Consider the following 24942-nt stretch of genomic DNA (forward strand, 5'->3'; position numbering starts at 1 on the left):
TGGATACTCTCTTATCTTTTTTCCCAAAGCTAATCTCATTGCTTACCTACTCCTTGCCTTTCCTTACTTGTGCATGGTAGGAAGAGGACAGACAGAAAAGCTGAGTGTGCTCCTCAGTTTGCAGAAGGGAGACACATGAGTTACAGCTGAACCTTCACATAAATAACCTTTGCATCTTCCCCAGAGTTTTGGGACTCAAGAAATAGAAGAAAGTCATTCTCCATTCCTGCTTCCTGTGAACTATACACTTCTTTATCTCTTGCAGATAGCCTTGGGCACTGACTCTTTCTCCTTCACCCTTTCCTTAATCCATTCCCAGCATTTAGGTTCTTCCCAAAGACATCTTTCATCCTCACTCATTTGAAGGTTCATCTGCAACTCATTTTGTGAATAAAAAAGACTGGAGGTTTACAGGTTAGCAGTGAGATAGTGGAGTCTGCTGCAGCCAAATTAATGCTGGCCGCCATGTCGTTTCCCTCATTAAACAATGCCCACCAAGATCCTGTCTGCTGTAAAACAATTGGTCTCTGAAGCCCAGTATTCATCTTGCAGGGTTGCTGGGAGATAATAAATGGGTAATATTCCGGTGATAATGGTAATGGAGTCACGGCTCAGAGCTAATATTATGGCAAAGTAGTAATTATTTCAACAGTAAACAAGGGGATGGTTGGGTTGCCGACAGAATTCCAGCCTGTTGAAATGGTTCAGTTAATTTGCTTGGAGTCAAGGCCTGGGACTGGCTGCAAGAGCTGGATAAAGTTTCTATCCCTGCCCCTAGTGCACCAAATCTCCAGGTGGCCTCTGATTTCCTCTGGCTGTGAAGCAGCAAAAAATCCCCAAGCTTCTGCAGGTCTACCTTCTGATTGATGAGAAATGACAGGGATGGTGGCTTCAGGCTTCTGCCTGAAGATTCTGTCTGTCTTCTTCCCTGAGGAGCCTCAGCCTGGGACACTGAGACAAAGTGGGCCTTTGTGAAGAAGTAAGAATGTTAACACATGGGCTAGAACACTGAAGTGTTTTTCAAGGTGAGATTCTCCAAAGAATTGCTTCCATTTTTACAAAGTCTGTAGACCACAGCAGACACAGCAATGAGCTAGTTCTTGGGGAATGCCTTCAGTGATTTGTGATTATAAACCTTGTCTGAACTCTGATAAAAAATGTGGGGCTCAGCAAAACTGCCTGAGATTTAGAAGGAAAATGATGATAAAACTTGATCAAACTCTGGAGGTTACAAAGACTCTCTTGTGATTATGACCTTTCTCAACACCTTGTCGTTAGCCAGAAGAAGGTGAACGCCATAGCAAAAAGCAAGACGTTATCTACACAGACCTCTTGCCATTTCTTCACACAATGCACTTGTTCCCAGTCATTTGTTGCTAAGTAGGAAGCCAAGTGTCCCCGCAAATGACCAGAGCAGACGTTCTATGATTTTGTAAATGAATCAGCCATTGTCTGGGCTCAACCAAGTAGGTTTCATCAGGGTTTTATATGCAATAGCTGGGTATGGGTGTTGGGCTCTAACTCTTCATCTTTCTACTGGAATCTCAGATAGTCTCTTGGTATAGTAATCTTCATATCATTGAGTTCCACATGCTGATCAAAGTGAGTGCCCAGCAAAAAAGAAAATAAGCTGCTGGATTTTTATAAGCTGCCTTGGATGTCACCCCCTTTCACCATCACCCTACTCTGTCATCACTAAAGCCACTTCATAGTTCACAGAATGGGGGTAAGATTGCAGGCAATGGAGGGAGGTCTCAAAAAGTTTTTGCACTTTTTATATTTCATTAACAGCAGTACAGCTCAAAAACCCACAGCGGCTTCTTTTTCTCTTCATAACAGCACCATGAGGCCCTTCTCTAGTTTTGATTGAGAATATTTTTATTACTCTGTCCATATCTGACTTTATTCTGGAATATATGTCTCCCCCCATTATTTTATCACCATTATACTAGTAATAAAACCACTCCTATTAATTAAATGTTCCTTTATGCTTGTAATTGACAAAGAATAATTAAGCAATCCAACTTTTAAAAATATATACAACTCCCAGTTGACAAATGAATAAACATGGTGACAAATGCAAAATTCTAAGTCCTGAATACAAGACAGTTTGACTCCACAGATCTTTCTAAAATGATGACTTCCTTCCAAATAAAATTAGTTTCTATAGGCACCATAAGGAACAATGAAAAATCGCTACAAATTATTATTATGAGACGTTGGCTTCAGTGTTTCTATCTGTAGAATGGAGATTATAATGATACTTACCTCATTATCAAGATTAAATGTGTTCATAGTTTTAGAACCCTTAGCAGAGTTGGCAGAGGATAAATCCTCAAGAAAAGTTAGTTAATGGTGCTTTTTAATAACTCCAATGAGCATAAAATCTCTTTCCAAGCATAGGTTTTATTTTTGTAAACAGCCATTTGGATTAAAGCCTCATGAATTAGTTGAGTGTGATAAAATTATAGCATACACATGTCAAAAACTTTGAAGGCTGAGATTTTTAAGCAGCTCCAAGGCATTTCCAGGAGATGCATTTCCTGAAGGCTCTTGGTAACAGTAGCATCAATGACACCCCCCCCCCAAGGTGGTGGTTAAGTAGTTGTGACACTAGTCAAAAACACCATCTTTCTTAGATAGACTATACATGCAAGGGATAATACTCATCAACTGAGAAATTTCTTAGGAGATTCACTTCTTAAAGACCCTAATGCTAGGATGACAATCAAACCTGTATAGAATTTTGTGAAACTCTCATAGAAGCCTGCCCAACTTTAGGCTGTCAGGTGTCAATTCTTCTAGATTGGGTGGTCCCTGAGTCCCATCATGGCTCAGCATATATTACTTTAGCTCACTGATAAAAAGCCCAAATGATTCTTTTAGTATATGCAAGATTTATGTGGTTCATAAAAGAAGGGTGAAATGAAGGGCAAATGTATCTTGATAGTTCCTGTCCTAGCTCAGTGTAACCAGATCACTAGATTCTTGGTGCTTGTTAATTCTACAGTGTTACTCTCTTCAATTCAGTATAGCTATGACCTAGCAGAAAGTAAAGACTGGAAGCTAGAGACACAGGGGAACTCACACACACAAAATATGCCTACACATACACACACAAAACACACATGTACATGCTCATTTCCACACACAAGCATGCATAAAACACACACATTCACACACCCTTATAGCTCAATTCATGTGTGTTATAACATACTGTGCTTGTTGGTTCATCTTGGCAGGTATTTAGCAGTTTTCATTTCTTCGAAGACTGAGAGACTACTCCAGTAGTGGCTTAAGGAAATGGCACAGAGAAGACCTTCTCTTCATTAAAAGAAACAATATAAGCTGTTTTCTTACCCCAAAATTGTCATGCTAATAACAAGCCAGGGTGCAGTATGACTATGACTGCTCCTAAGAAACCTTAGCAAAATAAGGATTCCATGAGTCACAGAGAAAGGGAGCAGGCAATGAACAAATGCTGGCCTCCCTGAAGCTAGAAGTAGCCTCAGGTATCACACTTTCTAGCGATTCACCAAAAGCTTAGGCTTTCTGGATTCAGTGCCTAGTTTCTTCCAGTCACTTCTCTTTGGAATTTAAAATTGAAATCTATTTCTAAAGGTTTGGCTTATAACTATATGACACTTGTAAACATATATTTGATAAGTAGAAAGCTATGAAGAAACTTATAATTAGCATCTCTAACAGTTAGCAACAGTCACTAATTCTTTTTTTTTTTCATGTAGAGCTCAAAGCTCACTTTTCAAAGTGAATGATAAGACTACAAAGTCAATCTCAATATAAATCTCCATGACAGACTTATTCATCTCTCATGCTGGTGAAACTGTCATTAGTCTCATGTGTAAGTGTTTTTGAAAGTATGAACTCATAATGATGGGATTCTGGAGGACTATTCATCTAGGTGATCATTGAGAGTTTTTACAAAAGGTACTAAATTAGGTAGAGCTCATTTGATCGGGATCCTCCAGTAAACTTGAGACTTGCCCTGTCTGCTTGACAAGTAACTTTAATGTTATAGCTGTATTTCAGGCAGAAACAGGGAGGAAGGTAGAAAAGTGAGGCAGGTGCTGGGTTTGGACCCAGAGCATACAGGAAGTCTGCAATAGGCCATTCTGGTTAGCCTGTGCAAATTAATGCAAGGTGCTCCTTGTGAGAAGATGGTACCTGCTTGGAAGGCTCTCTGTGAGAGCAGGCTCATCTAAGCTACCACAGAAAGCTATAGAAAAACTAACTAAATAGCAGTAACCTGCTATCCATGGCAGTGCTGAGATGTGCAGTGTAGGTAGTGGGAAGCATTTGCATCACAAGAAATAGTCTCTAATGAAGAGATAATGGCCTTCATGCGAGAGGAGGTCAGTTATTGCAAAGATGGTATTTTAACGTGATTTGGTTTTCTAGGCTTTCCTCTCCTCTCCCCTCATGCTATTCACTCTCTTCATAATTCACCATGGACGCTATAAAACAACAGGCCCTCAGTAGAAGCAGCTGCTTGATCTCAGACTTCCTAGCTTCTAGGACCAGGAGGCAGGTACACTTCCCCAGACTGGAGTGTTCCTTCACAGCAAGAGAAAACCGACTAAAACAGCATCCAAATAAACTCCCTCATGGGTGGAAGGAGATGCAACACAAAAGCTTTGAGCATGGATCTGACCACAAAATAAAGATCCAGGGAAGCATTGTGCTTCTGTTACACTCTTAAAAAAAAAAGTGACCACTCAAACCAAAATGGGTAGAATATTGAATCATTTGACAGAGTAGTCCTCACCAGGGATTAGGTGATATATGCCTTGTTAGGACAGAGATCAACGTGGGAAAACAGCTGGGCATAGGAAGCCATCTATGGAAGGGCAGTCATAGCTATAGGCTCTCTTAAGTGGCATGTGCCACTTGTGGAGGACAGAAACTTCAAAGGTTTGGAATGTAGATGAGAACCACAAGGTCTTCACAGACTGGAAGAAGGAACAGTTAGGGAGAGACTCTGAATAAAAAGGGATTTTAAGGACCTGTACCAGGATAACCACCAGCAGGGCTTCTAGAAATCAGTTTCCATGGACTACAAAAGACCAGAGGATAGAGATGTTAGGTTTGTGAGTCATGTAACCTCAGCACTGATAGAAAGCTGATATTATGAGACAAAAGCATTCATAAATAAGTGGGTGTGATTGGCTGGGCTCCAGAACTACTAACTTAATGATAATAACCTTCTAATTTCAAACTACGCTTTAATTATTTCCAGCCCTTTAAAAAATGCAAAACCCACTATGCACTGTCATGTCCAAAAAATTAGATCAGATTTAGTCTAACTGAATGTGTCTGTCAATTCTTAGCATCATGAAATCAGACAAGAGAAGACAGCACTTTGAATCATGTGGCACTGAATCTTTCAGAGGCCAGAGCGGACAGGATTGGCAACCACAGCAACAACAGAGTCCGTTTTGCCCTGCGATTTCCCTCTTGATTTCTGCCTTGCACTATTGTGTCTTATTCTTCTGCTCTTTTTAAATGAGATTCAGATTCAACTCTATTCAACTTGCCTCCCTCCCTGGGACCACATCCTCTGCAGTGTTTGTAAGATGCTTAGGTGAACTTTCAAATTAATTGCACTGTGTAAATAAATGTAAGACTTAACAAAAGATAATGAGAACAAATGATAATTGCTGTTGTTATAACAACGGGCATAAACACTGGTTCCATTATTTGCTTTTTGAGTTTGTGTTGCAAAAATGCAAAAGCATCTTTGTCTTGGATGGCTGCTTGGTAGCAAGATCACACCTCTACTCTCAGCCTCCCTGACTTTCTTGGCATTGCCCCAGAGCACATGCATGATTAATGTAGAACTTTTAATAAAGGACAATGGTGCCTACTGTCTTCGTGTTTACAAAGCACCTGCAATGTTCTGTTGCTATCGTGCCTCTTCTCATCCTATTTTACAGATGAACTAACAGAGGTTCAGAGAGGTTAATTGGTTTGCTGAGGGTCATCCACTGAGTAATTGACAGATTAGAGCCCAACCAAGTGTTCTGACCAAAGGGATCTTTGCTCCCTAGGATCCCTTGCCCCAGTTAGAATGTGAGATTAGATGTTAAGTTAAAGGATCAACTGGGGTATTGCTTTGAAGGTTTTCCTCCCCCGGTGTGGACCACAAGTAACCAAGCTTCGTGAGTGATGGGGAGAACCCTTCTTGTTCTGCCAGCGGGCCTAATCTCAGTCTCGTAACTGAGTCCCAGACAACTGATGATGCCAGCTTTCCAGCCCACATTTTTGCTTTCCTGACTCTTTTCCTTTCTTCCCCATAATGTCTCCCATCATGGTGTACTTCATCAGATGGTAAAATGACTTACACTCACTCCGGAAACTTGGCAAGCACCGCCCGTCTTTTATTTGCACAGTGGGAAGTTTATAGTCAGTATGAATTGTAACAACTCTGCAGGGCTGACTTCTCAACACTTCCCAGCTGCAGAGCTCTCTGAGGCGAGACATGGCTTGAGAGACACAACGCAGCAGGGACTTTCTGATTCCCCTCTGCAACTGACTTGGATCTTGAAAGCTGCACTGCTGTGAACCTCCTGGCTCTCTCCTTGCCTTTCTCACTAGCAGCCAGGACTTCCAAGGAGGCTGGCAGCAAGGCTCAGTCTTTCTCCCACAGGGAGCCCTGTGGCCCCATCTATTAGCTAGGTAGAGAAGAAAATAGTGCAAGAAAGTATTCACAGAGTTTGCTGGAAAGTATCAGATGAGTACTGCAGCAAGGTTTCGTTACTAAGGCCTGTGGACAGCACCTGCTCTGCTTCCTCACCATGTTGTGTTTGTTTTAGTAGGACAGAGGTACCTTATCGGTCCTTATAACCTAATATGGTGGTACTCTAGATTATAGATAAATGCACACAATGTAGTATAGGATATTATTTATCTAGAAACGAGCACACCTTAATTCAGTACTTTTGGAGCAGAAGTACGATTGTTTTTATTTCTCTTTTTATTTGTGAAAATGTGTTCAAAGCATGCTCTCAGAAAAATTTCAGTTACTTTCTTCAACCTTCATTAAACCTCAGTTTATTTGTGAGTTAGAGGCAGCTGGTTGTGAATGTATCATTGTACCAGTGAAAGGAAGGATGTTAACAGACAAGTAGGCATTTGTTACCTTTATTTAATGCACTTTCAGTACATACTGGATATACCTGAGGAGTTATGGGTCTGATCTTAGGGAAAACAGGGAGGGATTCAGGGGGTAGTTCACATGTAGTGATTAACCTTGTACCAAGAACTCTACTAACAATAATAGCCAAATTTTGCATTAGATAAAATGGAAACACATTGGAGATGGGCGTTCATATCTTAGCTTGTCATAAAAGTCATTTTATTCATTGATAGGAACAGTGTGTTCATATTTAAAATGAAGAAAAAATATTGTTAAGGATAGGCAATTACAAATCCTACTATTATTATAATTTCCACTATTCATCTGTGCTTCATCATTGCTATCCCTCTTCTACTAATATTTAAATATTACTTTGTCCCGGACACAGGGTACATGTTACATGTGTTACCTCATGGAATGCTTACAGCAATACCATTATATGCCTTCTGCCTTGGGTCTCACTCTACATAAGATAAGGTTAATGTTGATGGAGAGTGACAAAGAGCCCACAGTGAAGTTGCTTAGGAAGTAGTGTAATCAGAATTCATGTCTTGAATCTCACTGATTATGGATCTCTATCCTCATGAAACAACGCTCCCTATGTCTATAGACAGATTCAGGGGCTACCATTCTATTCCCAGCTCGGTTTCTTCTTAGCTTACTGACTTTGGCAAATTATTTAACATTTCCATGCCTCATTTTTCTTGCTTTTCTTTTTCTCTCCTGTGGTGTTTCAAAAAATTAGATATGCTGATACAAGTTGAGTGCTGGCATTGAAGAAGAACAGGAAAAGGTCCTTGTTAGTACTGGCTTTTAACATCACCATTGACATCACTGTCTTCTCCCACTCAACATATCCCCTCCATCCTTGAGCTCAAATAGAAGATTGAACTGTTGGTGCCAAGCATCCTTGACATTGCACTGCATTGTAACAGGACAACTTCTAAGTAATTCATTTGTGATTTTCCTTTCCTTGAAATGATCTCAGACACAGGTTCATAAGTAACCTGTGCTGCCATTCCTCTGTAGATCACTGCCTTGCTCAAAATAGCATAGCATGGGAAAACAACCGGGATAGAAACAACCGGAAGACAGGGTGATCCTCTCCTGCTTTAAGGCAATGGGTAAAGGCTTGAATCACCCCTGACTTGAATGGTAGGGATTAGGAATTAAAAAGGGAGAACTGGAAAGGACAAATGGCTGTTGGAATGGCATACTGAAACCTCCCATTTATTCCTTCTCTCATTGATAGAAGTGACTGGTGGCAGACTTGAATCAGAACATCTTGAATCACATTCAAGAGACATTCATGATATCAGATCTTTTGGTTTTCCTTCATAGAAGGTCCAGAGACGCAGGCTTGAAAGACTCTGAGGGCTCAATAGAACTTCATCAGGCTCTTACCCTACCTAGGAGTCCAATAATAGGTAAACAATTATTTAGGATTGGAACTTCTAGAAGATATAGGCATATACCTGATAGACACAGAGGAGCTTTTCCAGTGCTGTGTGTGAGTGTCCTGTGTTCCTGTAAAAAATCCCAATAAACTCATTGGTTCAAAAAAGTGGACTTGGGTGGAATATTTTCTTCAATTTGATGGTGTCCTTCTTATCTAGGATTAATAGACATTTTCATCTCCAGAAAATATAGCAAAATATCCATGTCATTCTGCAGAGTCAGGTTTGGGGCCATGAAGTTTGATGTGACGTGCAGTAAGGCATACAAGTTACCCTTTGTTCTGAATCCATGTATAATCACAGACTCACGTTTAGTATAATGTATTTTGAAAGCTAGGTTTCTTTGTAAAACTACCATCTTCCCAAGTTTGGTCTCCACTATAACATAAGTGAAGCTCTATCATACCCATACTGACTTCATATAGTTAGAGGATCAAATGAAAATATTTTAAAACATGAAAGTTGGATATGGTATGTCATATCACACACACACACACACACACAGACACACACACACACACACCTCAAAAAACATTGTAGGAAGGAGGGAAGGAGAGAGAGTAGAAAAGTTGTTAAAACAGAGGTCAGGGTCACTGGGGTAAAATAGCCTCTTTTATATATCAGGGTGACTAGACTCAAAAACTCCAAGCAGTTGTGATTCTACCTGCACAAGGTGAAGCCCATCAATGTTCCAGTGTAAATGGAGGCTCATACAATCACCACACTTAGCTGGGGAGTTATTGACAGTTGATAGCTGATAGCAACAGGAGACCCAGTTTTTCTTAGGTGTATGACCCCTGGTAGGGTGACTATGTTCAAGCAGCTGCTGCCACATGCATGTTGAATCAGATTCAGCAGATTAATTTAAAAAGGAGGACAATGTGTTGGGACAGGACCTGGGAAGAGTTGGAGAAGAGGAATAGGAGAAGAATATGATTCAAAGCACATGGAATTCTCAAAGAATAAATTTAAAATACTGCTTTTTCTTAAAAAGTGATATAAAATCCACACATAAAGATATGGATTTTAGCTACAATCATAATCTAACAACAACTGGCTCAACAGCTGGGTTAGCCTACTTTGATATCTGCTGTTGATGATTAGGAAAGACCAAGAGGGGCTTTAGCTCAAGCCTAAGAACCATGTTGTCTGCTTGAGCCTGAGACTTATCACATTGTATAGTGGCGTAAATTGTCCAGCAAGTTATGTATGTGAGCTTCTATATCACAGTTCCTTCATCAGAAAGTTCGTAAAAACACTGACCTTATCAGGACAGGATTACACATATAAACATTTAGGACAATGCCCAGAACAGACTCAACCTACAACAAAAATATTAAGAAATTGCAATGATAAATTAGAAATGGAGGAGACAATAAAAATGATAATAGTCATGATTATTCCCCTTCAATCTTCTCCTTTTCTCTCCCTCTCCTACTTTATTTTTCATCGTATGGGACTTTCTCACTCTGCAACCAATGCTGGCCTTGAATTCATGACAACCCTTCTTCAGTCTGTTTGGTAGAGGGAATACAAGCATGAGCTACAGTGCCCCCCCCCTTCAGATTTCTTTTTTATGCAGAGGTAGAACTGAGCCATTTAAGTAGCTGCTATTTTTAAAATGGCATCCACTTGTCTCTTAAGGCACAGAACTGACAATTCTAGCATGCCAAATGATCCCAGGACCCCTTGCTGCTGTCCACATGATGACAAAGAATTAGAGCTCTCATCAAGAGGTCCTTAAAGCCATGACAACATGTGCAACTCCACTCAACTGAGGATGTCATTTCCATGACAACACCTGAATGACCCAAATCAAGAGGCCTGTGGAAGTGCCACAAAGAAAACATGTGTCAACACTCAGGAATGCAGCCATTCAAGGGCATAGCAGGGCAGTCAGTGGGTATGCTTGGCAGCAACACTAAAGAAAGTGAAATGGTGTCTAAGAATGTGTATATGTGAAACTCACCATGGCAGTCTGAGATGCAAAGAGCTATAGCTCTTGAGGAGGTATATCTATAGAGATGGAGCTAAGCTCCCCAGTCTTGTGTCTTATACAACCCATCCTTCCCAACTAGAGGGCTTCTGTTTTCAAGGGAACAGTGGTTCTAAGGTCATCTAAATGATGTCTGTAGGATCACTAGGGCTTTGAGAGAACATTTCATCAAAAAATCACCTCCAAGCTAGAAGTGGGTAGCTATGGTATAGCAAGAGGGTTTTCTTCAAAGTTGGTCAGCGGACATTATTCTCTGCATGTAGAGATTGTCAGCCTTCTCCCAGGCAGACCTCGGTATGTGGGCATGTGATAACAAGACAGTAGGGATGTTTGTAGAACTCCCAGGACATATGTCCAAAGCTAAAATATTTACTCTAAATCCCAAACTCTCTGACCTGAGTAGGATATGGACCATGTTCGTCCATACTACCTTGTATTTGTGTGGCTCTCCCCTTCCCCTCCTATTGTCCAAATAAGGAATCTCAAGCAAGGGATATCCACGCTTGGCTACAAAGGGAAATTCTGACTTAAAACAAATAAACAAAAATCAGCTGCAACAAAAACAAGAACAACAATAACAACCGCAAAAAGCAAAAAGAACAAAACCTGGAAAGACTTCACTTTTACAGTCATCTGTGGGACAGAATAGATGGCTTCCTAAGACTAGCTCTGACTTTGGTGAAAGATGGATTAGATTAAACCCTCTTCTGTGTGAGCATATGATTGGGGGTGGGAGGTGTTAAATACTGGAAGCTGAGAAATTCTCCACTGGTCTCAAAGGAATTTGGGTATGAATAGAAATCTAAGCATGTCCCTGTGCCCCTTGCCATGAGTCATCTCACACTTCAAGCAATATCTCAGACAGGGCTAGCAGCTATCCATCCCCAGTGATCCTCATTTGAGTTGGCAGCACACATTCTCACTTCTAAATGACCTAGTTGCAGAGAGAGCCTGTTGCATTTGAAGCGCTGTAACTTTAGCAATAAATTCCCAGATACCCTAAATGTCTCCTCAAATTTTGGGTGTTGCTTCACTGGTGATGAAGGCATACTGTATGTTAAATAAATAAAAGCCAAACTTGGCTAACTTTTCTTTCATCTGAAAAGGAGAGACACTGAGTAAGAAGCAGCATGATTATACAGAACAATGACCAGGAAGGATCCAGGGTTGCCAAGTGGCAGACCACACTCTGGAAAAATATATTCTTGACTTCACACTCCCTTCTGGATCCTGACCCTTTATCCTGTTGTACTTTATTATACGGCTTCTAACTCTATTGTATCTCACCTCCTTCAGTCCATTTTCTCCATTTCACATCCCTGAATTATCTGTTGACTTTTTTCCATTTTTATTTCTATTTATTATTTCTTTTATAATTTTCTATTTATTTATTTCTATTTCTTGATAATTTCATACATGAGAACTATATTTGCATTATTTCCAGTTCTCTCTCCCTCTTCAACTCCACTCATTTCACTCTTACTTTATCTCAAATCCATGACATTCTTAAATATATGAATACAGAGAGAGAGAGAGAGAGAGAGAGAGAGAGAGAGAGAGAGAGAGATCCTCCATTTAGTATTGCTTCATTTGGGATTGGGGAAACTACTATGGGGAGATTCTCCCTCTCCTGGTAGCCATTACTTATCTGCAGTGTTAGGAGTCAAGCCTTGTGACATGTCTGTTACTCTTATCAAAATGACTCCAGTCTGAATTTTGCCAATTCTGTTTCAACTTCAATCAATATCTAAGCAAAGCTTGTATTATTAATCAGTTCTACCTTTCAGACAATTTCGTCTTCATTGGCTTGTACACTTCTTTCCCATCTTTACTGTCTCTTCCTCTCAGAAGTATTTGCTGAAGCCCCCTTCTCCTTTGCTGTTTGTTGGGGTCCGCACACAAGTCTTGCATTTCTGCTCTAAATACAGGTGACATATTTATGAGCCAAGTCTGCCATCTGGCATCCCTGATTGTTACCCAGTCATTATTCTGTATATTTGTGGTTTCTCTCTCACTGTCTCTCCTTTTCAAATGAAATAAAAAATTAGCCAAGTTTGGCTTTTACACATTGAACATCTAACTTGTTTTTCTAGCTCCTTCCTGTGCCTAGGTATAGGCATATGTCCACTAAACATTTCTATTTTTGTATCTAAAGTACTAACCTCTAGTTTCCTAGAATGTGCTTTTCTTGCAGTTCTTAGTAGATAGAAATATCCACTAGTCACCATTGGCACAAGGCGATACATCTGATTGTTACCTTTTCCTCACAGTGGGCTTTAGCTGTGTTTTATTTTTAACAGATTCAAGATTAAACAGCCTCACCATTTTTAATACTACCACCATAGTCTACACTATTACTTTAACCTTCTTCCAATTAAATTCTGCCATTTCTTTTGGTCAATATTCTAGCTTTCCATGTATACCAAATACACCCCTGGCAGTCCCTAAAGCCTCTGTCTAGAAGAACATGGTTTAAATTCCTTCTATCTGCTCAGTATAGTACCTTATTGTCTTTTGGCTTTCAATACTCTGATGAAGATTCTAATACCACGTGCTCTTTATTCATCTCAGTTATATTGTCTCCTTAGCTCTCTCTCTCTCTCTCTTCTGACACCAAGATACACATTTATTTATGGGTTGTTGTATCTCTCTACAATCTACACCTCACAGGAGCCAAGACTGTGCTCACTGCTTCAACTTTAAAGTATAAATATTCCACCCCATACTACTTTAGGCCTATCACATCAACATGTACATTATTTCTCTGTGTCTCATCCTGCTTTGCAATAATTAGATGTACATTAAGAGAATTAGCTACCTGAGGTTCTTGCCATATCTTGCCTACTAGCACAGAAGGTCAATGTGGCCTTGGCTATGCTCTGCTTTGTTTTCTCACATATCTCTAGTGCTTGGAGAACTTCCCCTTCACAAGTAAGAATGTTTATAATGTATAGATTTTTGACTATGTGCATAGGTTGGTCTGTAATTCACTATGGAGCTTAGGTTGGCCATGAACTCTTGTTTCTCCTATCTTAGCTTCCCAGGTTTTGGACTATAGAAAGGTGCCATTATATTCCATTCAATAAGAAATTCTTGAATAAATAAGTTAATTACTTAACATTATTTCATCAAAGGTTTCCCTAGAGGCAACATACATCAACCTTCTCTATTTACTTTTCTCCCTATAATGGTGTATTATGTGACACATAATAGATTGAGGAGAAAGCCCTTTGCCTTTCTCATGCAGGTTAGTGGCCAAATATCTATAACCAAGGTTACTATAGGAAGACATTCGAGAAAGAAAGTACATTCACACAGGAACTGAGAGAGAAGCACAGGCCTCATGGGTTGCATGAGGCTAAGCAGGGATAGTCCAGAGTCTATTTTAGGAAAACTGTCAGGATAAAGCCATTCTTTTTAATCCTAGGTCCAAAAAAGAGAAGAAGAGTTTGTGTTTTAGAAATTGAGGTTTGGGGGTGAGGAGAAAAGATATAGTCACTTTTGTTGGGAGCTAAAGAGAAAGGATGATCATTCTATATCTGTTTCTATCAGCTGCTGCATAACAACTCTCAAAGGACAGTTATGCTAGGCTCTCATCTGCAAGCATACTCTAGCATCCCTTTACATTTCTTTTCCCTAGCTGGGTTCCCTTCTCTGGCTTCAGTGGGAGAGGATGCTCCTAGTCTTGCTGCTACTTTATGTGCCAGGGCAGGTTGATACACATGGGAGACTTTCCCTTCTCACAGGAGATGGGAAAAGGGGATGGGGAAGGAGAGTGTGAGGGTGGTACTGGGAGGAGAAGAGGGAGTAAATTAAAAAAAAAATTTTAAAATGAACCTTCGAAGTTACAGGGGAATGCATACTCAGGGCTCAGGACTGAAAGGCAGTGGGCTGGCTCTTCTGGCAATAGGAGCTGTGGAGTGCATGAGGCCTGTCAACAGAAACTGAATTGGGATTCTTCTCAGTCTCTTCTGCCTGTCCTGGTTCTGGTAAGAAAAGCATTTCTACTACTAGGAAGATGAACTATGCCAAAAACCCACAAGGCATATCATGAAGCTGAATGAAGTCAGATAATGAAAAACAAACCCTGGAATCTGGCAATTTCTTTTCATATCTGAAGCTTTTAAAGTGTAAAACAACCTAATAATAACAATCAAAACAGAAGGCATGCTATTGTGCAAGTGAATGATAGTATTTAACATAAGGGAAAAAATAAATCAAGTCAGATAGCAAGCAGCCTCATCAATCCCTTGAATCGGGGCTATCCAGGTGTATGAAGGGAAACAGGGGGTAGAGGTTGGGCTGAGATAGCAAAACGTACACACAAACAGACTCAGTTAGAGAAGAGATGGGAGAAGGGACCACAGCTACATGCTCAGGGCTATGGTCTTTGTTCAGAGATGCCAACAGAGATGTTCAACATTTAAAGGAGTCTGATGTCCCAGGAGAGGAATGGAAATGGAGCAGAGTTGTTGAGCATGAGCATCAGGCTCCAACTGTGTTCAGTGTAGAAAAAGTAGATTTGCAAGAATATCATGAGAAAGTGAACAGATGAGGACCATAGTCTCTGGATGGGTAGGATGGCAGGAACCAGAGAGCAGGCATGCATGAAAGATCAAGAAGAAATCGTGAGCTGAAAATCAATGTACATTGATAGAGATTTGGTAGTCCGAAAGCTTGCAAAATTTGAGTTGATTAGAATTTTGCATCAATGGTGTAATTACTTTTAAATTGTAAATTGCTGGCTTTGGTTCTAAAGTAAAAAGAGTTCCCATGCATTGGGGTATCTATGAGAATTAGGTAGTTAGCAGTTTTTTCCAAGTGAATAACCAGCTTACAACACAGCAATGACTCTCAACCCTGAGCATGCTTCACAATGCACAATGTATGTAAACTCCTTGAACATACCCTCATGCTTTGATTTTGTAGGTCTGGAATATGGACTAGGTGCATCTGATGTTAGCAGTAATCCAGGATCTATTCAAAGAATCAAGACCTTAGTCCAATGTGTGCATTCTGGACACATACTGCCTTAAACTGAATCTAGCCTCTGTGGAGCTGCCTGATCTTTTTCCACTTGCTTGACCTTCATAAAGCTCATTTGAATGAGAAAAGATAATTCTTTTTAGTAGAGTAGGCTAATAATAAAACCTGTCTCTCACTGTTGTCATGAGGAACAGACACTTTGTGTAAATGGTTAGAAGCAAGCCTAGCACATTTTTAAGCATCCATAAACTGTTAGTGATTGTTATTATCAAATGATGGAAAGTCTGTCTGCTATGTAGACTCCAAGAAAAATGTAGTCATTAGAAGTCAAGAAAAGATTCAGGATCCAAAACTGGCCCTCTGTGATCTATGGGATGCATTCCAAGATCCCTAGATGATACCTGAAGCCATAGACTGATTTCAATCCTATGCTGTATAAGTTTGCCCTTTATACACTCATACCTATGACAAAGCTTAATTTATAAAATACATAAAATAAAAGACTGGAGTGATAACAAGGTAGGGCCATTTTAACAGTATACTGCAACCAACCTATAAAAGAACTATCATTTTCTTAAAACCTCACCCTGTACTATGCAATGGTGGAAGATGATTCGTAATGGGATAAAGTGAGGTGGGTGACACAGAAATTTTCTTGTCAGGGTAGGCTATAATTGGCCATTGTACTTGGACATAATACAGTGACACCACCACAGTTGGTCTTACAAGTCAGGGGGCTACTTAGTGTCTAACAGGCAGGTAGCAAACACATGGACAGGCAGGACAAATAGATTTGTGTCTCAGGCAACAAAGATCTGGATGGAATGCAGCTTCATCAGACTAAGAATAACAAACAACTTTAAACTTACACTTGGTTATTTCTGGAAGCTTCCGTTAATAGTTCCAAACCACAGTTAGCTAAGGATAACCCAAACCACAGAAAGTGAAGGCCACTGACCAGGTTGGATGTCTGTAGAAAGTCTGCACTGTACACTTGATGACCTAATGAAAAAAGCACTGTGGTTGCTGGTTCTTGTCAAATCCTACCCATGAACTCCTAAGCCTCAGTTGGTCTAATGGGACACTTTTCAGGCCCCAGCTGGTGCTGGCTGTCTTTGGAGTCTGTTTAGAAATGGTCTTCTTGCCTGTAGGGGCCTCTATTTAAAGTAGACCTCTAATCTTACCGAGCCATGCTGATTGGCATCTGCGAGAAAGACGACTCCATCTCCTTGCTTTTGTTTCCCCTTTTCTTCCATCAAAACCGTTCTTCTTGGTAACAGTCACCAAGCACTAGCATAAATAGCTGAAGACTCGGGAGAGGATGGGGGAGTTCACTGTGAGCAATGTCTGAATTCAGCAGACATCTGATTCTACAACATTTTTCAAGGGTTTTTAAATAATTGGGTAAAACCACAAACAGCTCCTGTGGTGTGCACTTCTGCCCTTGGTTTCTAGACTGAGGCGTGATTGCATATGTTCTCCATTCCTGCACATCGAACTCATTAATTTCTCCACTGGTCTTTTCATGATTTTTCTCTCCTTTGAAGTAGAAAGTTGCACAGATAAGATTGCTTTAAATCGGACCACAAATATTAGACTTATAAAATCCCTTATTTACAGTGGCAAATTTTATTCTATCTGTATCTATCTAGCTGTAAATTTACATGGAGTTAAATAGCAGTCTATAACTGTCTCCCCCATTTTTTCCTTCTCCACCTTCTTTCACATGCCTGTGCTTAAACCACTTGATGAATGGATTTCTGGATCACTCTTACCTATAATGTGAGGTTGTGCCATAGTTTGATGTTCATCATAGTACATGACTCTGTGTTTCAGAACCAATACTATACATGCCACAGTACTTGGAACAGGTCACCTCTTTTACTGTGATACATCTTTTTCTTCTCTGACCACCATTGAGCACTGAAATACCTGTTTCAGTAGGATTTTTTCTGGTCCTTTTGATAGCAACGTAGGATTCCTTGGGAATTTTCACTAAGGATCTGTGTTAATTAGAAAGGGGTGAAGAATGAGGAAGACGCCGAGTAACTACTTTTAAATAGTCCCCATTTTGGAAATTGAGTAACTCCACTTTTTAGAGAAGGAATGTGAATATCTTCCCATTTCATTTTTGTCTTATTAGTGAAAGTACTGAAGAAGGGACTAACCAAAGGCATAGCAGTTAGTCATGGGGCACTTATGTTAACATAAGTTGTGAAGATGACCAGTGTTTTATCTTGGTGAACCTGTCCCAACTATGTTGGTAGTAGATTGTTATCTCTGTTTTTCAGAAGAATAATCTAAGGCTTTATGCTTAAGGTACAGATCAGATGAGGGTAGCAGACCTTTACTTAGACATTGCTCTAGTTGATTTGGAATTCTGATTAACATGGTTAATCATTCCAAAAATTATATAAACATGGCTGATAGATGCAGCTCGGTGGTAGAATTTTAGTATGTATGAGGTCCTAGGTTCAAAACCTGATAATAAGGATAAAATCCCAGTACACATGGAGTAGAGGGTACATGTAGTAGCTTGAACAGGAATGGCCCCAATAGAATCATGTGTTTGAATGCTTGGCCTATAGGGAGTGTCACAATTTGGAGGGGTGGCCTTGTTGGAGTGGGTGTGGCCTTGTAGGAGGATATGCATCACTATGAGGATACCTTGATGTCTCATATGCTCAAGCTATCTCCAGTGTAGCTCACAGTTGCTTCTGCTGCCTGTGGATCAAGATGTAGAACTCTCAGCTCCTTCCCCAACACCATGTTTGCCTGCACAGTGCCATAAGGATATTGGACTAAGCCTCTGACACTGAAAGCTAGCACCAATGATATATTTCCCTTTATAAGAGTTGGCGTGGCCATAGTGTCTCTCCACAGAAACCTTAACTAACACAGTACTTTTTCAATATTTAAGCCTATGAGATAACTTAGTATGTAAGCAGAGCTTGATAACAAACTTGACAACCTGATTTGAGACCCAAGATCCACTTGGTCAAAGAGAACTGACTTTCCCAAGTTGCCCATAGAGCTTTGAGCTGTGTGCATTCAATTATACACACACACACACACACACACACACACACACACACACACACACACGTAATACTAAAAGAATTTAAATGATGCAAAGAAATGAAGCTCTGTGTCTTACTCTTTACCTTCAAAGACTTGATTTGAGTTTAAATTATGTCCAGAGGGTTTATTTTTATTTTTGCTTTGGTTTGAGGCAGAGTTCCACTTCAGAACTAGACCTAGCTAGCTTGGAACTCATTATGTCAAGCAGGTGTGCATCAATATTTTGGTGGTCTTTCTGCTTCTGCATCTTATGCTTCTTGGATTGCAGGCATGTACAACCATACCAGACAGAAAGTCTCAGTGTATACAAATAAACATGAAGGCTCATAGGATCATCCCCCCAGCACTCTCTACTACCTCCTGCCACTATCCCTTGCAGTGTTTCTGCAGCAGGCCTCGGAGATAAAGTAAAATGACTTCAGTAGGGGCTGTTCTTGGACTCTGTGATCTCTTAGGTAACTTGAGAATATCAGGTCTCTGTGGGTGACCAGAGAAAAGCCATTGTCCCAGATTGGAAATGTGTGAAACTGCTCTTGGATCCCAAAGAAATGAATGACTTGCTGTGGCTGAGGAGTGTCATCAGAGGCTTTCAAATTGGCATCTTGGTCTTGAGGCAAGGAGAGGATTCTTGAGTAAAAGAGTGATGTAAGTTGAGAAGAGGGCATGGGTTGTAGTGAGGTCTTCCTACATGTGCTGGCTTGTCTGAGATGTTGTTTTGACAATGCTGTATATGGTAATAAGGAGGACTCAGGTCAGTAAACTCTAGGTACCACTCCAAGAAGCAAGAGATAATGCAAGAAAGAAGTGGAGCTTCAGATATTGTGACCACTGCCCAGCTTTATCCAGCCACTAAGTAGCAAGTGACAACGTCTGTCCAGATGGATCAAAGCCCAGCTCTCTCAGACTGCTGATCTATACTTTCATAGAAATGAATTCCATCTTGTACATCCAAAGCCCTAGAAAATGGGAAGATACTCCATACAGCTTTGAAAAGCCTAGTGCAAAAGGATACACAAGGATACAGTGTACCCCACCCTTGCTCTCAGGAAGTAGATACATGGAATAGATGCCCAGGGAACCCCCATACCCTCTTTTGGGACAGAGTCACAGACAAAGCCTGGTTCTTCTAATGACTTACCTATATTCTGATATTTCAGTAGAAGACAGACAGTTAGCAAGCAACTCTCAATAGATCCCCCAGGAAGGGAGCTGCCCTGACAAGAAGCAAGGACAATAAATACCAGTTTTCTCTCCTTCTCTCCCAAGTCTTTCCTTCTCAAACACTTGAGTTACTTTATAGCTTTATGGCACAGCCATGACTAGAGAGCTAATTACTAAATACCCCTTTGGTCACCTCAGAAAAGATGTACAGCCTTCACTGATTAATAACAAGGCAACTCAACCAAGCAGAGCTTCTAAAAGTAGCCCAAAAGCATAGCATGAAACATGGTACAGAGTCTCTCTCTCTCTCTCTCTCTCTCTCTCTCTCTCTCTCTCTCTCTCTCTCTCTCTCTCTCTCTCTCTCTCTCTCTCTCTGTCTGTCTCTCTCTCTCTCTCTCTCTGTCTCTCTGTGTGTGTGTCTTTGTCTCTGTGTCTCTGTCTCTGTCTCTCTGTCTCTCTGTCTCTCTGTCTCTGTCTCTCTCTCTCTTTCTCTCTTTCATTCTGGGCCAGTGCCATGTCCAGGTAAGGTGACACCTTTAGCTCCCTCAGCTCCTCTCTGCGGGGAACTTTCTTCATTTGCCATCCTAATGATCCCCATGCCACACAGGGCCTGATGCTGGTGCTGACAGGCTGCTCATTAGTGCCAGGGTGCTGCAGTCAGCCGATGGCATGCCAGAGCTCCACTCCTGACACTTTTTCACAGAGCTGTCACAGAGTCATAGAGCCTGCCAGCTCTGGTTGAACTCAAGCTGTGATACCTCCAGTGCCAATTACTGCGTCAGTGTCCTGCTTGGCCGGGGAGGAGGCTTTGTCAGTGCTGACAAATGAGAAACCAGGCAAGCCAGTGGTCTACAGGGTAACAGGTGTGTGGGTCAGGACACTCACAAGGAATGAGCCCATGCTAAGGGTAACTTTGCTCTCAGCAGCTCGTTGATTACCCAAGTTTTCAGAAATAAGGACTACCAATCATCCACGAGGCTTCCTTAAGTGTGGTGAGAAAGGCTTGACTGCAGGGAAACAGCTATTGATATGAATGTAGAAGTTATGTGGACATGGATGCCAATACCCAGCCTATGTTGCATTGAGAGACTTTGTTTTGGAAATCAATAGACACACTTTTTCTGTCATTCTACCCTAATATCTTTATGTAACTCTGGGATATATGTGCAATTTCCTGCCTACTTTCTATTTACCCACCAAGCACAAGGAAACAGGGAATGGGAGAGGCAGGATGGATGCATGCATTTAAAATGATGATTTTCTTTTTTTTCCAATTAACTGCCTTTTGTTTTCCTCAAATCAGAGGGCTGGAGCATTTTTACATATATTTCTACCATCCTCTTGTTTACTTTAGAAAACAGTGCTTAGGAGCCACACATGAGGCAGTTGACTGCAGTAAATGATAGAAGGCTCGGGCTGTCCCTGAAGAGCAAGATGAAGAACACATTCCAGAAACACACATCTCAGAAGTTGATGGCACCAAGGACCAGAGTGCATCAGAAATCCCTATATCAAAACCATTGTGGGCCTTCGTAACTTCTGAGAAAATGAACTTGAAGAGGGGTTCCTCCTTTCAGCCTCCCACCACAGCAGGTTCCCTTGAAGGGACTTCAGAAAGGGCTGGGAGAGCCTACAAAGGGCCACTGCGAAGTGTCCTGGAGCCTGGCCAAGGCTTCCACTGGGGGAAACATGCCAGATCCCTCTCTAAACATCACAGTGGAGGAGAACCCTCAAGAGTAAGACTGGAGCATTGCACTGGGAGAAGACATATGCCCTTTTGGAGCGGTACCAAAGATCAGTGCTGTACAGCACAGCAACAGTTTACCCTAGGTGGTGTGTAGACCCTAGGGCGTGTGCATAAGGCAAAGAGAGCAAGAGAAGCAGACTGTGCTCCCAAAGAATTTCTGAAACAGGGATGTCACAATTAAATAGGATCTGGAACATATCTCCTCTGTGGACTTCCTCAAAACATCTTGCTTTGCCTGGCATGGGGTGCTCTTTGAGTTTCCTAGAAGAGACTAGAATGGCCCAAGAATTTTTGGGGGGAGCGGGGGGTTCGAGACAGGGTTTCTTTGTATAACCCTGGCTGTCCTGGAACTCACTCTGTAAAACAGGCTGGCCTCGAACTCAGAAATCTGCCTGCCTCTGCCTCTCAAGTGCTGGGATTAAAGGGGTTGGCCATCACTGCCTGGCTAGAATTTTAGTAGGAAAAAAAATGGCAGGAATATCACTGCCCAGAGAGAAATCTATCAGGTGCTCAGTGGCTCTTGGTTGCAAAGGTGTAAAAGGTCCACAGATTCCTGACTGGACTCTCACCTTTACCTGAACTTAAAATAGGTCACCAGGAATGTAACAAGGTATGGATCCCAGCTGTCTCTCTAAAGCTCTGACACCTCAATGAATCTGGTATCAGAAATATAGGAACACTTCTGTGAAGTGTAGGGGCCTACTTTGGATATTTTCAGGATATATTGAAAGAGAACATATCTCTGCATACTCAGATACTTTGAGAATAAGACTATGCTTAACCACATTCATTCATGTCTAGATAAAGAGAAAAGATGAAGAACAGAGCCCTGAGCAGGAAGCAGCCCGGCTTCTCTGATTGTACCTGTACACATACTGACCCTTAGTAAGGCCTTTAGCTTGGGCTTTCCTGGAGTAAGCCGCAGCTCTTTTTTGTGAGGACATGAAATGAGAACTTTCTCTCCTGAAAAGACCAGGGCCCATGTTAGTATAGACAATAAGTTCATATCCAGAATAAATGTGCAGAAAAAGCACAATTTTCTGGAAAACTGATCACTTTCCTCTTGAATTCTAAGAGTAGGAGGCCGTGAAGAGGAAATAGAAAAGGCATGACACCAGACATCTGGCACTTCCTCTACCTAATGAATGGCTTGGACAGGCCTCTTAACCCTTTTACCAAGCAGATATCCACTCCTACATCCATATGCCAGAGCCCTTCTCAAAGAAGGGTCCACATTATGTATCAACTTGCCACACAGAAGGTGGCCATGGCTGGAAGATGTACTCATTCTGAAGAGGTCATGAGATTGTTGTGAGCTGCACCTCATGGTTTCCAATAGACAAAATCAGGCTTTTTCAAAACTGTACAAAACCAGCAGATAAATCCAGAGGGAGAAAATGCAATGAAGTCATCAGATGGCTCCAGCTATTCGTTGGGGGAAGTTTCATGTCTATGTAAGAATGATTTGACTAAAACTAAGACATGATCTGTCTTCAGGAGTAAGACAAAGATGACAACTGCTCACAGCCTCTGGAGATTCAGCAAAGGTGCACATCATTCTCCCAGGAGCCCCAAGCCTGCCCTAGTTTATTTAAAATAAGCACTTTCTTGGAAACATTTAGTGGCTACAGATGAAGGCCTACTGTTAAGGGTCTCTAGCTTCAGTTCAGATTTGGCTGAAGCTCGATGACATCTCTGATCTCCAAAGAATCATCGCCAGGAACACTGTTCCCCAGTGAGTCTCAAGGTGATTAGCTCTAGCTTGGCATATCTCATCAGTCTGAAAGTGGGACAGCTAATCTAGGCCCCAGATCTGGACAAAGCTGTTCATCTAAATTACTCTAATCTGCAGGTAGATTCCAATCAGTCTGCTCTTCTCCCCTTGATCCATCTTCTGTTTCCATAGCAGCTAAAACCTCAGGACAGCATCTGGCCCAGGCTCAGATGAAAATCTCCTAAGGAAGAGAATTAACTTGATGGCCACAAAAGGAGGAACAAAGGACCTCAGAACACAGCAGAAAGAGCATCCAATGAAAGGGAAGGAGTAATGGAGGGTTTGGGAGAAGAGGGGAGGAAAGCATAACATGAAATTAAAACATATTTAAGACATTGTGAGAAAAATGAAAGAATCAAGAAGCTTACAGGAGACTAAGGCATAATAGAATTGGTCAGAAGCAGATATCTGGAAGGGAAAGGCTAGAAAACATCAAGGGACGGACAAAGATCTCACTGGCCAGAGATGGGACTAAGAAAGGGCATCAAACAAGAGACAGGGTCCCTTGGCATGAGTAAAGGATGTCTACCCCAGGTGATAAATGTTCTTCAGTTTCAAAAGGCAGACTGGCCCAGCATCTGAAAACACAGGGGATGCAATGACATTAAGCTGTGATGAATGGGGTGTGTGGACTTGAAAAGCCTGTGCGTTTAGGTAGTTCTGCCCTTACAAGTGTCCCAAGTCCATTCTCCATCACTAATGATCTCATGCACAGCTGAAACTTGAGCCAGTTTTTACAGGTCATTCCAAAAGGAGAGACTGGCCAAATTGCAAAAAGTTAAATCTCTCTCTCTCTCTCTCTCTCTCTCTCTCTCTCTCTCTCTCTCCCTTCCTTCATAGGGGTACCATCAACAGTCATGACCCAACAACTCCCCAGGGCTCAGAACAAGTACAACTGAACATGTCTTTGTACACTGTGAACTGCCAAACTGCCATAAAGGAAATTCCATATTTGAAGCTGTCCAACACTGTTTTTTTTAAAAATGTGGCTTTGGAGGTACTACCACCTTTAAGAATGGCAGCCTTAGGTTCCAGTGAAGAACATCCTAGAAACAGGCACTCCTTAGTTATTGGGCCCATCTTGGGATGCACTTGTGAAATCAGATAGTTTTCTGGCCCATTAGGTATGGCCCTTTTGGGGACAGTCTAAATCCAACAATGAACTATGGTGTTGATGTAAAGGTTCAGTTCCATCATCTCAATCGAAGACAAAGTAGAAGGACCATTGTACTTCAGAAGTCCTACATAACAATTGGAACATTTCCGAGGACCACGTCACAGCTCACTTTCTCCTTCTACCCAATCTTGCTTCCTTCCCTTCCCCTTCATAGAAGATGATCCCAAGAGTGGCCCTAATACAGTTCTTTCACTTCAGTCTCTTCACAGTCTCTGTGGGAGCATGCATCTTGAAAATCAAATAACCTCCACTAGGGTGTCTTGGAAATCCTTAACCTTTCCTTATCTAGCAATATAGATGCCTTCATCAATCCACACATGAATATGTGTAATTACATACATGTATTACACTTCATCCAGTGATCAGTAGCAAAATGGAGGCTGACAATGCCATTATCCCTTATTATC

General features: G+C 41.3%; 1 protein-coding gene across 11 annotated transcripts in view; it reads right to left on the reverse strand.

Annotated features, from left to right (window-relative positions):
* Ntm (neurotrimin) overlaps window positions 1-24942 on the reverse strand; it is a 958983-nt gene that overhangs the window by 90302 nt on the left and 843739 nt on the right. Inside the window, exons 4-10 of one of the 11 annotated variants that reach the window (XR_004111445.1) lie at window positions 18263-19400; window positions 17371-17598; window positions 16780-17134; window positions 12390-12527; window positions 9877-9935; window positions 9278-9509; window positions 6376-6692 (exon numbers count right to left, since the gene is read on the reverse strand). The exons of 6 other annotated variants lie outside the window; for them this stretch is intronic. The gene's annotated coding sequence lies outside the window, so the exon portion shown is untranslated. Of the gene's footprint in view, window positions 1-6375; window positions 6693-8628; window positions 8684-9203; window positions 9510-9876; window positions 9936-12389; window positions 12528-16464; window positions 16598-16779; window positions 17135-17370; window positions 17599-18262; window positions 19401-24942 lie in introns of those variants that run through there. 4 more of the 11 variants (XR_004111444.1, XR_004111447.1, XR_004111446.1 and 1 more) reach the window with 4 other exon arrangements.

Source organism: Mastomys coucha, unplaced genomic scaffold (genome assembly GCF_008632895.1).
Source record: "Mastomys coucha isolate ucsf_1 unplaced genomic scaffold, UCSF_Mcou_1 pScaffold23, whole genome shotgun sequence".
Taxonomy (NCBI): domain Eukaryota; kingdom Metazoa; phylum Chordata; class Mammalia; order Rodentia; family Muridae; genus Mastomys; species Mastomys coucha.